The following is an 18,344-nucleotide window of genomic DNA, read 5'->3' as shown; positions in this document are numbered from 1 at the left end:
TTGCCACAGACTTTGGAAGGAGCTCTCAGGGCCAACACTAACAAAAATACTTGCTCTTGCAGTTTGACGAAAAGTTTTATATCCAATCTTTTCTTCAGAGCCTGAACAACTTGCTCTGCATTTCCAACATATTCCATTTGTGACTTAAGGTTTTTTGTAGTTTCAACTAACACTACATGTATTTTTTTGAGTCAGCAGGAGGGGGCATCACAATTATCTTTTCACTAGTGGAACTGCTGGAAAATGGTTTGTTTATTTTGATGTTGGATTTGATGGACATGGCGTGATAGGACTCTGGTCAAACCTTTGACTGACTCTTTATAGAGAACTATTTTTCTCCCTAAAACCCAATCTCACCCCAAAAGCTTGAACTTATGACACCAGAATTACAACTGTATGACTTGAATAGAATTATCCATTAAAGAAACTTACTTCTGGTAACTCTCGATCATTTTACTGAATTATCCACAATCTTTAGTGAAAACCTGTGACTGCCGAGCATAGTTACGTTGTAACTACAATTACGTTAATGGGAACCTTGTTGTATTAAGAGGCTAAATCTTGTACTTCCTGCTGCTGGTTTGACTATCTCATCTCCAAATTTGGCAATGATCCAAACATTTCATTCTGATTTGCCTCATTTTTGATGTACATTTTAAAAACAAAGGTATTCTGCAAAATACACGGAGCTGTTTATTTACTGCTAATAACTAACCATAGGAAGGCCAGTCTTTTGCATGTCTTTAGTCCTTAGAATTACATAGTACTAACAGTTTTAGTGTTATACAGCATGGAAACAAACCCTTCGGTCCAATTTGTCCATGCCAACCAGATATCCTAAATTGATCTAGTCCCATTTGCCAGCATTTGGCCCATATCCCTCTAAATTCTTCCTGTTCATCTGGCCATCCAGATGCCTTTTAAATGTGGTAATTGTATCCACCTCCTCTGGCAGCTCTTTCCATGCACACACCACCCTTTGCATGAAAACATTGCCCTTAAGGTCCTTTTTAAATCTATCTCCTCTCACCTTAAACCTGTAACGTCTAGTTCTCAGGGTTCCCTTAACCTGGGAAAAAGACCTTGACTATTCACCTCATGATTTTATAAACCGCTATAAGGTCACCCTTCAGCCTCTGATGCTCCAAGGACAAAAGCCCCAGCACGTATACAGCCTACCCCTATAGCTTAAACCCTCCGATTCCAGCAAAAGCCTTGCAAATCCTCTCTGAAACCTTTCTACTTTCATATTTTTCCTATGGCAGGGAGACCAGAACTGAATACAATATTCTAAAAGTGGCCTAACCGATGTCCTGTACAGCCACAACATGATGTCCCAACTCCTGTACTCAATGCACTGACCAATGAAAGCAAGTGCGCCAATGTCTGCAACCTTTCATTATTTTGTTATGGAATTCATCAGCCATTAATCCTTTCCTCTCATGGTTGCAGCACTAATAATTCTCAACTGGGCTTCATAACTATCTGTTTGCATAAAAACTTCTAACTCCAGTCAAATCTCAATCAAAGAAGTAACTCATTCTGGTCCTTTACCTTCATCCCAGGCTAAGGCTGATTAAATATACTTGAACGCAAACCTAGATAACATACCTACAACACACTTTAATAAGTGTGTCAATAGTAAGTCTGCCTCCTAGCACTCAGTTGATCAACTTTCGAGTAATTGTTTTTGACTTTCTGGTTTTGGTCAGAGTGCCACTAGTAGCACATTCTATCCCTGAGTCAGTAGGTTTAAGTTCTACACCAGAAATTTGAGCTCAAAATTTGGGGGTGGGCACTGGGGGAGTATTCTACTGCATCACTGATGGCCTTCACTTAGATGTAGAACATTGAATCAGCTCCATCTACCCTCTTAGTACGTCAAAGCTCACCTGAAGCTATTTCGAAGGAGAGTTCTCTCCCCATGTCTTTGCCAATACTTATCTCTGAGCCAATATCTTAAAACATATGATATGTTCATTTATTACATTAAGATTTGTGGAACTTTGCTACATATAAACTGTCTATCACAATTCCTCATTACAAAATGGACTATTCATCTGGAGTACTTCATTGGCTCTAAAGAACTTTAAGATATCTTAAGGTCATGAAAAATGAAACAAAGATATGACTTTTTTTTACTGCCCAAGAATCCAGCAGATGAAGGCCACTTAATACACTGTACCTATGCCAGCTCTGTGAAATAGCAATGCTATTAGTCCCCCTCTACAGCCCCTTCCTCTTAGCCCTGAAATTTTACATTAAAAATTAAAGTAAAATGCATTCATTTTTCATTTATCTTGTAATCTGTCGTCCTTTCATTGGGAGCGTCCGAAATTCAAAAGTTAAATAAATAAAGTAGCAGACATCTGTATTATTCCTCTGAGGAAGCAGGTCCCCATAGCATAACAGTTGAGGTGTATAGTGATCTTTATTACTGTTGATAAAGTGATGTACACGGCTGACTCCACAGAACAATCTTCCTGGTTCAGCAGGCTCATTCTTCCTGTAATATGAGACTGCCGAGTGCAGTTAGCTGACGTTTTAATGGTATCACAGTTGCCTTATATAGGATATATTGTAAGGCATACTTCATTTGCTTCTGAGCTGCTTTCTTCTTGAAGCAAAAGTTTTACCAGGCTATTGCAAAGAGCAGAGCAGTGAGATTCATTGGATATGCTGGCAGCATGGTGACACAGTGGTTAGTACTGCTGCCTCACAGTACCAGGGACACTGATTTGATTCCACCTTGGGTATCTGTCTGGTTGGTGCTTGCATGTTCTTCCCGTGTCTGTGTGGGTTTCCTCTGGATGCTTCGGTTTCCTCCCAATAGGCTAGAGCTATTTTCCCTGGAACATCGGAGGCTGAGGGCTGACCTTTATAGAGGTTTATAAAATCATGAAGGGCATGGATAGGATAAAGAGACAAAGTCTTTTCCCTAGGGTGAGGGAGTCCAGAACTAAAGGGCATAGGTTTAGGGTGAGAGGGGGAAGATATAAAAGAGAACCAAGGAGCAACTTTTTCACACAGAGGGTGGTACATGTATGGAATGAGAGGAAGTGGCGGAAGCTAGTACAATTGCAACATTTAAAAGGAATCTGGATGGGTATATGAATAGGAAGGGTTTGGAAGTATATAGGCCGAGTGCTGGCAGGTGGGACTAGATTGGGTTGGGATATCTGGTCATCATGGACAAGTTGGACTGAAAGATCTGTTTCTGTGCTGTACATCTCTATGACTCTACATGCAGGTTAGGTGGATTGGCCATGCTAAATTGCACATAATGTCCAGGAATGTGCATGCTAGGTGGATTAGCCTTGGGAAATGCACGGTTACAGGAATAGGATAAGGGTTGGGCCTTGGTGGGAGGGTAAGTGGATACTTGATGGACTGAATGGCTGTCTGGATTCTATGATTCTTCACCATGCCACTCTTTGGTTTCTGCCCCCTCCCTGTCTATGACAGTCACATCAAAAGCAACAATGCCAATGCACTCAAGAAGTAAACACCTTTGTTCCATACTTTGTTCTGCCTATTATCAACAATTCTTCATCCTATTTCCCTTTATTAAATTCTGCGTCACCATGTTTACCTCTCAGTGAAATAATCACTTTTCAATTTGACTGTACAGCTGCTAAGTTCCAGGCCAATTCATCATTAACGACCTGACAGATCACATCAAGAGAAATATCAGCTTTTTTTCATTCACCTCCCTCTATAATTTTTAAATCAAATTTTATAGCAGGAGCCTTTCGAGCAAGACTAAGCAGAAACTGAATGACTAATTAGTACTTTCTATTGCGATGACTCCACTGCATTCCAACTTAAAATCTTTCGTTGAAATTAATGGAGAAAATGGTCTGGTTCTCTTGTTTTGCATTACTTCAGATACCATTCGGTGCATTTACTCCCTTTGCAAGTAGGAGGATAGACCATTGCACAGAAGCTAACAAAGATTTGCATTTATATAGTGCTTTACATGACCACAACATGTCCCAGCTGGGATGAGATTATGGCAAAGTAATCACAAAACTAGTAATTCATGGTCCAAACTAATGCTCTGGGGACACTGATTCAAAGCCCCTCATGACAGCTGGCAACTAAATTATTTAAATCTTGGGAGAAAGCTGGTGTCTGTAATAAACATCAAACTTTCATTGATTGTCATAAAAAATAACGATCTGTTTCACTAAGTTGCTTTATAGAGGATATTTGCTGTCATTACCTGATCTGGCCTATACCTGACTCCAAATCAACAACAACATAGTTGCCTCTGAACAGCCTATCTGAAATGATAGAGCAAACCATTCGATTAAAAGATAATTAAGGATGAGCAAAAAAGTGTTGACCCTTGTGAGCAAAGTCTATATAGTAGGAAAGAATTTTAAAATGTATTTTGCAGACACCTGAACTATTTTTTGACATGTTGACACTCTCATCGTAAGAAATTCAGTCGTGAGATTGCACACAGCTACCTGTCACACACAGTATGTGACAACATTGGTATCTATCCAACAATGTGGAAAATGGCCCAGGTATGTCCTGTCCACTAAAAGCAAGAACAAATCCAACTTCACCAATTCCTGCCCCATCAGTCTACTCTCAATCATCAGTAAAGTAATGGAAGGGTCATTAACAGTGCTATCAAGCAGCACCCTGCTTATTAATAACCTGTTGAGTGATGCACAGTTTGGGTTCCAGGGCTACTCAGCTCCTGACCTCACTACAGCCTTGGTTCAAACATAGACAAAAGAAAAGCTAAATTCCAGAGGTGAGGTGAGAATGATAACTCTTGACATCAAGGCCTCATTTGACTGAATCTGGCATCAAGGAGTCTGAGGAAAATTACAATCAATGAGTATCAGAAGGCAAACTCCACTGGTTGGAGATAAACCTGGCTTAAAGGAATTTGATCATGGTTGTTGGAGATCCATCGTCTCAGCTCCAGGATATCTTTGCAGCAATTCCTCAAGGTAATGTCCTAGGCCCAACCATCTTCAGCTGCTTCATCAATGATCTTCCTTCCATCTTGAAGTTAGGAGGGGTATGTTTACCTTTGTTTGCACAATGTTCAACACTATTCATGACTCCTCTGATATTGAAACAGTCCACGTTCAAATGGGACAAGACCTGTTCAGGGTGCTGCACAGGAAGCTGCTAATTAATAAAGTAATGGCATGCACAAAGGATGGGTTAACAGACAGAAGACAGAGAAAGGAGTCTCTTTCTGGTGGCTGCTGGTGACAAAAAGAAGTTCTATAGGCATCTGTGTTGGGAACACGACCATTCACATTATTAATTAACAATCTGGAAGAAAGAATTGTTTGTTAACTTTGTCCCTCCACTTACCTTTGTATCATCTGCAATATTAAGGAGGTGGGGAGGCTGCAGAAGAACTTGGACAGACTAGGAGAATGGATGAGGTGGCAGATGGAATATGTTATAGGAAATTCTGAGATTCTTCACTTTTGTAAGAAGACTAGAGGTGTAGACTATTTTCTAAATGGGGAAAGACTTCAGAAATCTGTTTCACAATGGAACTTAGGTGTTCTGGTTCAGGATTCTATTACAGTTAACATGCAGGTTCAGTTGATCGTTAGTAAGACAAATGCAATATTGCCATTCATTTCATGATAGCTAGAAAACAAAAGTAGAAAAATACTGCTGAGGCTATATAAGGTTCTGGTCACACAGCACTTGGAACATTGTGAGCAGTTTTGGACCGATATCTAAGGATGGATGTGCTGGCATTGGAGAGGTCCCGAGGAGGTTTATAAGAGTGATCCCAGGGATGAAGGGCTTGTCATATAAGGAGTGGTTGAGGATTCTGGGTCTGCACTCAGAATTTTCAAACATGAAGGGGTATCTCATTAAAACTTACAGAATACTGAGAGACCTGGATAGTCTGGATGTGGAGAAGGTGCTTTCACTAGTAGGAGACACTTGGGCCTGATGGTACAGCCTCAGAATGAAGGTAAGACCCTGTAGAACAGTGATAAGTAGCAGTTTCTTCAGCCAAAGTGTGATGAATCTGTGAAACTCATTATTGCTGAAGTCTACAGAGACCAAGTCACTGAGTGTGCTTAAGACAGGGATAGGTTGATTAGTAAGCTGATCAAAGGCTATGGGGAGAGGGCAGGAGAATGGGGTTGAGAAACACATCAGCTATGACCAAATGGTGGAACAGTGGACTGAATAGCCTAATTTCGTTCCTTTATTTTTGGTCTTATCGTATAACATCCAGGCTTGAGGTGAAAAAATGTGAAAGAATGTTTGTATGACACAAAAAACTAGGCAATGAGCATTTCCAGTAAGAGACAATACAACTATCAATCTTTGAAAGTCAATGACACTACCCTTACTGAATTTCACCTTTGAAAGTCAATGACACTACCCTTACTGAATTTCACCATTATTAACATCCTGGGGGTTACCAATGACCAGAAACTCAACTGGACTCACCATATAAATACAGTGGCTACAAGATCAGGTTCGAGGCTAGCAAACAACTCATCTCTTCATTCCCCAAAGCCTGACAACTATCTACAAGGCACAAGTCCCGAGTGTGATGGAATATTCCCCACTTGCCTAGATATGTGCAGCTACAACAAAACTCATGAAAATTGATACCATCCAGAACAAAGCAGCTTGCTTGATTGGCACCACATGAACAAACATCCACTCTCAACACAACTGATGCTTAGAAGTAGTAGGGTGCATTATTTACAAGATGCACTGCAGAAATTTACCCACAATCCTTAGACAGCTCCTTCCAAACGCATGACCACTTCCATCTAGAAGGATGAGGACAGCAGATACATGGAAACACCATCACCTACAAGTTCCCTCCAAGCCGCTCATTATCCTGACTTGGCAATATAGCACCATTCTTTCACCGTCAATAGGTCAATATCTTGCAATTCCCTCCCTAATGCCAATGTGAATCTACTTGTATTATATAGACTGCAGCAGTTTGAAAATGCAGCTCACTACCACCTTCTCAGGGCAACTAAGGATGGGCAATAAAGTGCTGGCCAGCTAGTGACATGCACATTCAATGAGTGAGTGACCCGACCCTCTGTTTGTGTGCTGTTGATTAAATGATGGCCATGCCACTGAGAATGCCTCCCTTGCTGTCCATTAAAATAGTGCCATGGTATTTTTTCATTCTTATTGTGTATTGCACTACACATGTAGGACTAATACGTGCTTGACAGCAGGTGAACATGTTGAACCCCCTGAGTGTAAACCCAGTAAAAACCATTAAATATTGGAAACGATGGTCTTGGTTGGAACTTGAAGTCTACGGCAAGATGCACAAAGCGAATCAAAATATTCTATCATTTTCAGGTGTAGAGTATGGGTCTGAAACATTATTATAAAGCAAGTGCACAAGTGATAGGGTTAGCTTAAAATGTATAGGGCAGCTTATTCTGGATGATAACCACATGAGGGTCCCAAATGTGCATATGGTTTCACAAGACTATTGACATCTGGGTGTGCTGTCCGGGACAACTTTGATATCATCTCTTCATAACATTGAAAATATCCAAATTATACTGTGAAAATTGAGACTGTTTTTCTTATTTTGCTACTTAGCCTATGCAAAGGGGTTTGCAGCACCAGCTAACCTCTACACTGTCCTCAGACTCCTGAAAGTACAAAGTTGGAAGGCAAACAAAGTTTAAATAAATGTTGGGCTTCCTTGTAAGGCATTGTTTGGCATGCTGTCACACCCTCAAAGATCCTTCAGTCCGAGGGTGAGTGCAGTTTCCGGTGCAGCTACACTCCCTTCACCCCCTCCGACTCAAAAGCTCCTAATATCTTACCGTGTTTCTGTTTCTGGGCCCCTCCATTAGCAGGTCCAGATTCATCCCTTCATCATTCGCACCGCAATGTGAAATGGAGTAGCAGCACAGCAATCTCTCCTTCACTGATGTTACCTGCTAAAGAATGAGTCTCTCTAAGTATGAGGGTGTTACTTCACACCTGGTCCCTACAGCATTGCCTGAAGGCATGAAAGTGGTTGTTGGACTGCACAAACATCACATCTTTCTGAACACCCACATTTTCTGAAATAATTCAATGTGGGTGCCACACCCAAACATACATGAATAAGGGCCTGTTTCAGGTAGGAACCATGAATACCTGATAATAAATATGACACTGCATTCACAAGAAGAAAGGAACAATAATATGATATTAAGTCCATCAAGCCTGCTCTGTTTTTCAGTTCATGACTGATCAAACATATTAATGCCTTTTACCCACACTAACCAAATACCCTTTATGCCATTTGGGAAAGTACGTTTATCATTCTCTACTGTAAATAGTCTCAAAGACTAAAGAAAGGATACCATTCTGGATCAGATACATAGATAACATTTTTGTTATCATTAAGAGAACAGAAATCGAGAACACACATTGGTTATCAACACCCATACTCCCTGAGATCGTATTTACGAGAGAGGAGGTAACCAACAATCAACTCACATTCCTGGGTGTGATGGTACAAAGAATACAGAACAGTGAATCCAGCACAGAAATGTACAGGAAAGCCCCATACACCGGTCAGGTCCTGAACTACAACAGCAGCCACCTGAACACACACAAGAGAAGCTGTATTAGGATCCTGTTCAAAAGGGTTACAACACACTGCACCTAACCTACCAAGGGAAGAAGAAGAACACAACCACAGAGTCTTCACCATGAACGGATATCCCCACAACTTCATCTGCAGATGCCTAACAGATAAACAACGTGACGAGGACATGCCATTACCTAACTCACTAGCCATGCTACCTTTATATATAAAATAAATCTTGGAACTGACAGCCAGACTTCTCTGACCACTGGGATTTATGACAGCCCATAAACTAACAGCCACACTCAGACATCAACTCACCAGGGCTAAAGACTTGATACCCATTATGTACAAGACAAACATCATTTACAAGATTCCATGCAAAGACTGCATGAAATACTATATAGGACAAACAGACAGACAACTAGCAATCCGCATCCATGAATACCAACTAACCACTAAAAGCCACAACCAGCTGTCCCTAGTAGCCCCACAACAGATGCCAAGGACCACAAATTCAATTGAGACAACACAGCGATGATAGAACATGGTAACAGAGTACAGTTGGAGAATTCCTAGAGTCTGTGGATGAGTGCCATGCTTTTATCAACAAGCACGTTGATCTAGACCCATAGTACCAGCCACTACAATGAACAACCAGAATTCACAGTTGGAAGCAACAGGAACAGAACCAAATAAATTCCAGAAGAGAGAGTACAGCAGTACTTTACAGGAGGCTGAAAAGCACTGACGATGTCTCCGAGACAGAGGACGAAATTCTGAAAATCAAGTTCCCAGCTCAGCCAACATACCTACAAGCGTGGGGAAGGTGAGGACTGCAGATGCTGGAGTACCAGAGTTGAAAAATGCGGTGCTGGAAAAACACAGCAGGCCAGGCAGCATCCGAGGAGCAGGAGAATCGACTTTTTGGGCATAAGACCTTCTTCAGGAATGAGGCTGGTGTGCCAAGCGGGCTGAGATAAAAGGTAGGGGGGAGGGAATTTGGGGGAGGGGCGCTGGGAATACGATATGTGGAAGGAGGTGAGGGTGAGGGTGATAGGCCGGAGAGGGGGTGGGGACGGAGAGGTCGGGAAGAAGATTGCAGGTCAAGAAGGCGGTGCTGAGTCTGAGGGTTGGGACTGAGATAAGGTGGGGGGAGGGGAAATGAGGAAGCTGGAGAAATCTACATTCATCCCTTGTGGTTGGAGGGTTCCTCGGATGCTCCCTGGCCTGCTGTGTTTTTCCAGTACCACATTTTTCAACTCTCATACCTACAAGCGTTCCAATAAATCACCACCCTCTGAGTAAAAATATTGCACTTCATTTCAGCCCTAAATACCATCCTGCTTATTTTTAAATTGTGCCACCCCCAGTTCTAAATACCCAACCCGGGGAAACATCTTACCTGCATCAATCCTATCTATCCCTTTAAGTATTTTGTAGATTTTATATTGCGTTATTCTAAACAGTAGAGAATGCAAGCCCAGTTCAACTTCTCTACATAGGATAGTCTCACCATAGTGGAAACAAGTGTGATGGACCTTTGTTGTACACCCTCTATGTGGCAGTATTATCTTTCCGGAGATAAGAACACCACCAAAATTGTTCATAGTACTCCAGGTGTGGTCTTACAGTGCTCCTCCAAAATTGAAGCAAGAAATCACCACTCCTGTACTCAAATCCTGTTGTGATAAAGGCTTTCTAAAAGATTGCTGCCCCTTCTTTTAAACCTTCAGTAGACTTATTGAAAAGGACACCCAAGTCCCTTTGTACATCTACAATTTCCAACATCTTACCATTTAAAAGATATTTTCCATCATCTGTTCTTCTTATTAGAGTGATAAACTCACATTTTTCCCCTGGGTGCAGATTGTGCAACAAGGAATTGTAACCTGAATTTGTCCATGTTGCCCCTGTTTTTATAATTAAAAAAAATGAGACCAATAAGCCACACCAGCATTTTCTGTGGTCTAAACCAAAGCACCAGTGTAAGTCAGTCTAAACACACCTAGAATATTCGTGAAATTCACATAAAGCCAAACGCTATTGTGAAGAAAGCTTTGTAATCGGACTGCCTACTGTTGATATAAAAACAGTTAATTAAAGTGTACATTGCTTGCTTTCATAGTATTAAGTTCCACCCTTCGCATGTCATTTATGTTGCTTCATTTACTTTAATTGACAACTTCCTAGGTAAAAAGAATTAATCTGAAATAGGTTGAATTGGATGTTTCATTCCATGAGTGCTTTTCAGCTTGCTGGCTTCTAGGTCTAGAATGATTAAACAACTACATAATTAAACTTCTTTTACCATCCAAGCTAAGTCTTCAACAAGCAATGTTTTAGCTTAATTTTTGTTAATGTTCCTTCGAGTGAAAAAGAAGAGGGTTACACCAAAAGGAAAGCTACAGCATCGTTTTCAGTTTCCGACAGTTGAACAAATATCTTCCTTTTTTTAAATTTATGGAGCATAATGTACTTAAATTATCCTGGTTTGCAAAGAATGTACAATTATTTGAACAGAAGTTTTTATTTTACAAAGCACATTGATTCAGAATGGATTGTCATCATTCTTGGGTTTATTGGGAGATGTGATGGATGGATGAGTGCATCTTGTCAACACTCTGCAGTAGGTCCAGTCATAGCTAATACTGCATTGCACTGGGATACTCTATAGTACAATATTCACAGAATTACATCCATCATATAGTTGCTCAGCCATAGAACTCTCAGCAGATGGTACATTAAAGCCTGACTCCAGAACCTCATAAATATAATCTGAAGAGGTAGTCCACTGCAGGAATGCTGCACAATTGGTGGCACTGTTTCTCACATGAGTAGTGTTAAGTTGTGCCTCTGTCTGTCCTCGCTGATGGTTAGTGAGTATGCGGTGAGAGAACATTTAATTTGATGAAATGGCACCTCAGGGACCATAACAAATTTTCACTTCCACCCCAGTCAAGTCCTGGGGATAGTTTTCCTGTTCCATGATAAATTGAGGCTCCGAGGTGGGCCATTGATACATACTTAAGGTCCTGATCCCATTGTTGCTGATATTGACCCAAAGATGGAAGGTTTTATATTTGCTTGCACACTCCAATGGTTTGCTGTCAGCACAAAAGCAACCAACTTATACAAGAAACAGCTAATGATCGATGACTGGAGGAGATTTCAATATTTATCATAATAAGAGGGACTGGCATGATAAAGGTAATCTTGGAAGCTTTAGGCATCGCAAAAATGAACTAGATATCTCAAGAGATGTTACTTTAAAAGGGAAACATGAGCTGTTTGTCAGGACATACTTGTCCCAGTTACATCAGGGACATGGGGGCACCAAGTGAAGGTGATGCCTGGGATAGGATACTGTGCATTGACCAGCAACTTACTATGACAAAGAGACAATGACAAAGAGAATACAGTGAAGATTTATGTAGCACAGCAGAGGCACCACCAACAACAAAATAAAAAAATACCTCAACCGTTCTGAATTTCCAACAGTCTTATAATTGGACTGGACACAATCAAACCTTGATCGGAGAATGGGACTCTTGCCTTTAGGTATCAAGAATCTTGTTTCTGCTGATTTCATCATTATTTTTTAAACGGACTCACTAAAGCTCACATCGTTCAGAGGTTGGGAACTTAAGCCGAATGGCTGCAATATTCAGTCTGTCCACCTGAAATCTAGCAGTAGACAGTCTTACAGAATTAATTGTTTGCACAACAGAGCACTTAATGTGAGGTACATGTTGACAAAACACGATTTTCATTTTGCAGTGCTACACCTAAGAATAGATGTAGATGCATAACTCTGGATTTGGGCCAACCATCGCCAACAGAAATCATGTTTGGAAGACAGGTTATGAGACCCCTGATCAAGTTTTCAGAGATGGAACACAAACTTCAGTAACTTTACACTTCTTGTGATTATGTAAAAACCCAAATACGTAATGTAAACATTTTTCACTCTTGATGCATGTAATTTTAGCTTGGAGCAAAGAAAAACAAAGAGATTTTTTTCTTACTGTTATAAGAGCTATGCATATTAATGACCCAAGGACTACAAGCAGGAACTTGCTGAAGCCCGGATGTGTAACTTTGTGGAACTGTGAGTTATCAGTTCCTCTGTTAAGGAATCCTGATGGAGCTTTTCAATGATTTTAACTCTTCTACTAATCAATCTACTATTAGAGTGATATTTCTGTGTTAAGGAGCGCATCTCAAGATTACAACAAAAAAACTAACGAACCGCAAATGCTGGAAATTGGAAAAAAAACAGAAATTGTTGGGAAAACTCAGCAGTCTGGCAGCATCTGTGGAGAGAAACGAGGGGTAATATTTTGGGTCCAGTGACCATTTTTCAGAAAAAGATTGTGATAATATATTTCAATATGACTGTACTTCAAAAAGTTGTCCTTGAGCATTTGGGGATATCCTAAAGTCATGAAGTGTTCCACATAAATACAAGCTCCTAATAATTCTTTCTATTTGAAGAATGTGTTTACAAGCTAAGCACTTTCAAAAGGTTGTGGAAGATTTGCAAAGGAAGTGATGTAGTCTGGGAGCATGTTTCCTAAGGGACAACAATGTGCAGTCAGCTCATTAAATATGTTCCTGGCGATCTCAGCACTCAGTGCATAACATACTGGGGTTCGGTGTAACTATAAAGACTACTTTCAGAAGCAGTTATGGATTAGTAAAATTTAAAGGGTCAAAAATATCCCATTAATAAATTGACTTTTGCAAGCCAATCAACAGAAGGGCAAGGAAGGCTGAACAGCTCAATGAGAACAATGTTTACTTATTTACTGCTGAATTTAGTTGCTGGTACAGGCATGAAAGGTTTGCGGAGGTGTCCATGAAAATTTCACATTGAATCTCTAAGACACAGCTTCTGTTTTGGTATTTTTGGCATCATAAACCATGGTTGTTTTCAGCTAAAATTTATACAGTTAGTGCTCGGTAAACCAGGCATGATTTCGTGCTGAAATAGTACTCAAGAAGAAAACTGCTTGAGCAATGTTTAGAGATGGGTCTTGAAGCTTTCAAGCAGTGGTGCTATGGTTATTTCCTTTGGCAACTTGTTGCATTGTAGAATGAGAGGAAAGATTACTATTACACATCCTTTAAAGCAAATAGGTCTTTGTAGTTAGTGCGCATGATTATCTTGTGTTTCGTCTGCTGACTTTTGTCAAGTCGCACTAATCTATTCCATGTTTGATAGAACATGTCAGTCTGTTTCCCTACTATGTATGCTGTAGGGTTTCCCATTTCAAATCCTTGATCAAAATGTGACACTGTTTATTAATGGGATATTGCCCACAATTGCCCACAATTTATTAATGGGATATTTCTGATTGAAATGGAAAATTTCAATCTTGCCACTGTGTCTGAGGACGACATTGGAAATCCAAAAGGTTGAAAAGAAAAACACCCAGGTCTAGATGCAAGATTAGTTGCAAAGACACTATGAATCACAATTAAAAGGAAATGTATAGCAATTATGGTACTACGTGTGGGATTGAATGTCTCCAATAGACTTGTTGAGTGGAGCTTCAGCAACATTTAGCATCAAGGGAGGTTGTGGTCTCATGGAATTATCACTGGACTGTTAATCCAGAGACCCAGATAATATTCTGGGGACTCAAGTACAAATCCTACCATGGCAGATCGTGGAATTTGAATTCAATTTTAAAAATTCAATTAAGAGTCTAATGGTGACCATGAATCCATTATAGATTGTCAGAAAAGCTCATCCAGTCCACTAATTTCCTTTACAGAATGAAACTGCCATTTTTATCTGGTCTGAACTTTACCCACTATACCCATGGCAATGTGGTTGACCCTTAACTGCCCTCTGGGCACTTAGCGATGGGCAATGAATGCTGCCTAGCCAGTGATCCTCCTCCCATGAATTAATAAAGAGAAAAAAAGAAGTTCGACACCATCCAGGCAAAACAGCCTGCTGGATTGGCATCCCATCTACCACCTTCCAAATTCAGTCCCTTCTCTGCAGTGTTAGCAATATGCCTTGTCTATCAAATAAACGACAGCAACTCGGCAAGCCTCTCCAACAGCACCCTCCAATTCTGTGACCTCTGTTACCTAAAAGGGTGAAGGCAGATATATTGAAACATCAGAACACCACCAACTCCAATCTGCAAACAATCCTGATGTGGAATTGTATCTGGATTCTTTCACAGTCAGTGAGTCAAATTCCTGGAATGTCTTCACAATGTTCTAAGGACATTTGCACCACAGGGACTGCAACAAGCAATTTACCACCACCACCTCAAGGGCAATAAGTGCCATCTTAACTGGCAACACTTCCATCTCATGAAATTATCTTTAAAGAAAGAGTTTGTCAACAGATTTTTGAGACCAAAGTGATTAAGATTAAGTTGAACTTCTAAATATGCTAGTCTCAGTAATCATTTAATTACAGAAAATGCTATATGGGACATAAGTATGTGTGTGCGAAAACTGATTCCACTCCATAAGCTAATGCTCCATCATTTGGATTCCTTGTTGAATTGCTCTGTAGTTTTAAACCAACTGCAAGTTTGCAGAAATGACACTTCTTAATATTCAAGGTATCTTGAATTGGTTGAAAGCCAATTTGTGCTGGTGGATAGAGAACCATGCTAACAATTATGAGGTATCAATCACATTAGAATAAAAAATGTATGATTCAATTTACCTAATGAATATGTGCTGGCTGAAAAGGTCTTTGAAATTCCTCAATTGTTCATTGGATATGTCAGTTTGATAACAGTTTGATCATTTTGTGATGAAAGGATTTAGATTCTGCTTTCCTGTAACTGATGGATAACTTTTATTATTAACATAAGTCTCAAGGTTTGGGAACTTAACATTAAAATTAAAATATTCGAAGACTGTTGTCATAATTACCTATCAGTAAAACCACAGCAACACTTATTCCTTGGGACACTGTCATTTGATGCCCTGGAGTTTGAGACCTTTGACATCTGTGATGATAGCATTCCTTTGAAAACGCATGTGAACAGCTACTGTCAAATTTACATGTCAGTCCTCACATCTCATTTGAGTGGCAAGTGTAAAGTGTAAAGGTTTCAAGTTAATTTTATATGGTGATCTGATATCCTGGCACTTGTGTTAGCCACATTCACTAAGATGCTACCCCTGTAATTGTATGAGGGACAGTCCTAAAATAGGAATAGGGACAGTTTGATATATAATGAAGCTATGGCTGTTTCTTTCAGCCTGCCTTCAAAAATTGGACTGCTCTTTCTGCCTGACCATTGGATGATGGATGGTTTGGTGCTTTAATGATGCATCTCTACTAGGACTCTCTCTTCAGGATCTGGTCTTGATGTTGCAATTATATTAAGGGCAGTCACATAGCCTTCAATAATCAAAGCAGGTGAAAGCTTGAAGTACACATTACGCCTGCCTCGCTAACACAGCGTTAACCAGCCACCTTGACAAACAGGACCCAATTTCTTGCATCTGAGTGCCAATTGCCTGACCAGCTGTACTTCTAACCTTCCCTCACTCCAACAAGGAGTTCTTGGTTTCACTGCTTCATTACCGAGCTGTCATCATGCACTGTACAACTGTGACATTAAGATATTTGTACAAAGATGTACAATAATATTAATGTATGTGGGGCGGAAGTCTGACATCTGTGCTTAACACTCCAAATGCCATCCAGTATTTGGTGTTTTGAATATTTAAAAAAGACCATTCTAATTAAAAACTAAGCATGTGGAATTATGTCTGGAATGTCCTGTTCTGACAAAGCATTTACTTCACAAAATCCAGACTTTCTGCCTATGTTTATGCTGCTCAAAACATGGTCCCCTACCCTCTTCATTTAACCCTGTAAGTCCTTCTAATCCATTCCACTTCATTTGCTTATCTAGCTGCCCTATAAACACACCTCATACATCTCAGCCACTCCTTATAACAGCAAATTCCATACTCTTCCTTTTTAGGAGTAAAGTAGTATTTCCTGAAATCCCTGTTGAATTCATGAAGGACTATTGTATCCTTATGATCCCTAATTCTATTCTCAGGCAAAAATTGAAACATTTTCTGTATGTCTTCCCCATTAAACACTTTCATAACCTTAAATCCCTCCACCTTTCCTTGTCTTAAGATTGGCCACCTGCCCTGTTCAAAATTTCCTACTTGCGAGGACCTCTCAGCTTTAATATGATTTTGGTAAAAGTTACTTATATCTGTGACATTCTGATAGTATGAAGATAGAACTGTTCTGTTTCTTGGGAGTCATGTCAAGGCTCAATTAAAGTAGAACTTATCATCTTTGCTTTTCAATTCTGTCCCTCTAGGAATAACTCAGTTATTTGATTGCGCTTGTTCCTGACTTATTTTACTGAGTTCCATGTTGTGATTTTGTGTTCTTGCCATGAAAACCACTTTATCCTTTCCTGACGATGGGCATGTTTCAGTAATTGGCTTCTGATGGAACTGGATCAGAGTGCTTATGTGATTGGATTATCTCCCCAATTAGATTGGTGGTAACATTATCCTGCAGTAATAAACGAGCACACAGTAGCAAAATAGCACATTTAAAACAGACTTGTATCAACTAATTGGACAATCAAAAGCAGGAAATATAGAAGCAATAGCCTGTTAAATCAATTCTTTCTTGGTGAAATATTTTATCACATGTGGCACTTGGAAGGATATTATATGACCGTGACAGAAATGATCTGCCATCTTTAGGCAGAATTCTCACCCCAATGTGAAGGTGGAGATGATAGGCAATGTCATTTTGCATTGACAGTTTACCAACATCCTCACACATGTGAACCATTTTGCCAGAGGCCACGTTGGCCCAAAACAACAACATTAAGCTAAGTAAAAGGCCATTGGGGTTGTTGATCAGAGTTCAAAAGGGGAGGTTCTGGTGACTTGTAGCTGTCCTACAGTAGTCAGTATAGCATATGCCTGGAGGAAGCTTCTTGGGAGCAGAACACAATTGTCCGTGAGGAGGGACCAACCACCCTCTCTACCTGGCCCATACCTGTCATGATAGGCTGATTTGTGAAAAGGCCCTATCCTCACAATAGTAGCCCAGCATATTAGCCACTAAATCTAAAATTCAAAGGCTTTAAAGTTGCTGGGAGTCTCAATCTTTGGAATGGAAATGCAAATCATACTCATGTGCTTCCTAATTAGTTATAATTGGGTGACCTTGATTATGAGGCCCAGGCTGTGGTGGCATCTTGCAGTTAGTTTCAGCACAGAAGACTGCTGTCTGGAAAGCAGGTAACATAAGAAGTGGAGCTGAAATTGAGCAGAGTAGAGCCGCAAAACATAAAGCACAGTTTCTGAGAGAGGGATGCAGAATTTTTCAGATCTGTAAACTAATGAAAGAAACTGAAAAAGAACAGGTCATCACTGAAACACTGGGTAAGACATAATGGCTATAAACCATCCCTCTCCCTGCTCCAGTCAAAATGGAAGGATGATTTTGAATAGACGCAACAGATTCACCAGGCCATGGCAAAATTATAAAATTGTGACAGATCTGTTCAATGCATTTGAGCAAAAATGGTTAGCTACACCTATTGATGTTGGGAAGAAACTATTGCAAAAGGTATCACACCTTTAATCTCTCTGAAGAGTAGGACAAACAGAAATTTTGAAAGCCTTAAATGCATACCTTGAACTTCAAGTTAAGGTAACTTATGAATGGTACTTGTTCAATATTAAAGCCCAAGATGAAAAAAGAATCCATTGATCA

The sequence above is a fragment of the Chiloscyllium plagiosum genome, unplaced genomic scaffold (genome assembly GCF_037043375.1).
Source record: "Chiloscyllium plagiosum isolate Xiang-an unplaced genomic scaffold, Cpla_swu_hap1 HiC_scaffold_2, whole genome shotgun sequence".
NCBI classification, from domain to species: Eukaryota; Metazoa; Chordata; class Chondrichthyes; order Orectolobiformes; family Hemiscylliidae; genus Chiloscyllium; species Chiloscyllium plagiosum.
This window is presented reverse-complemented; position numbering follows the sequence as displayed.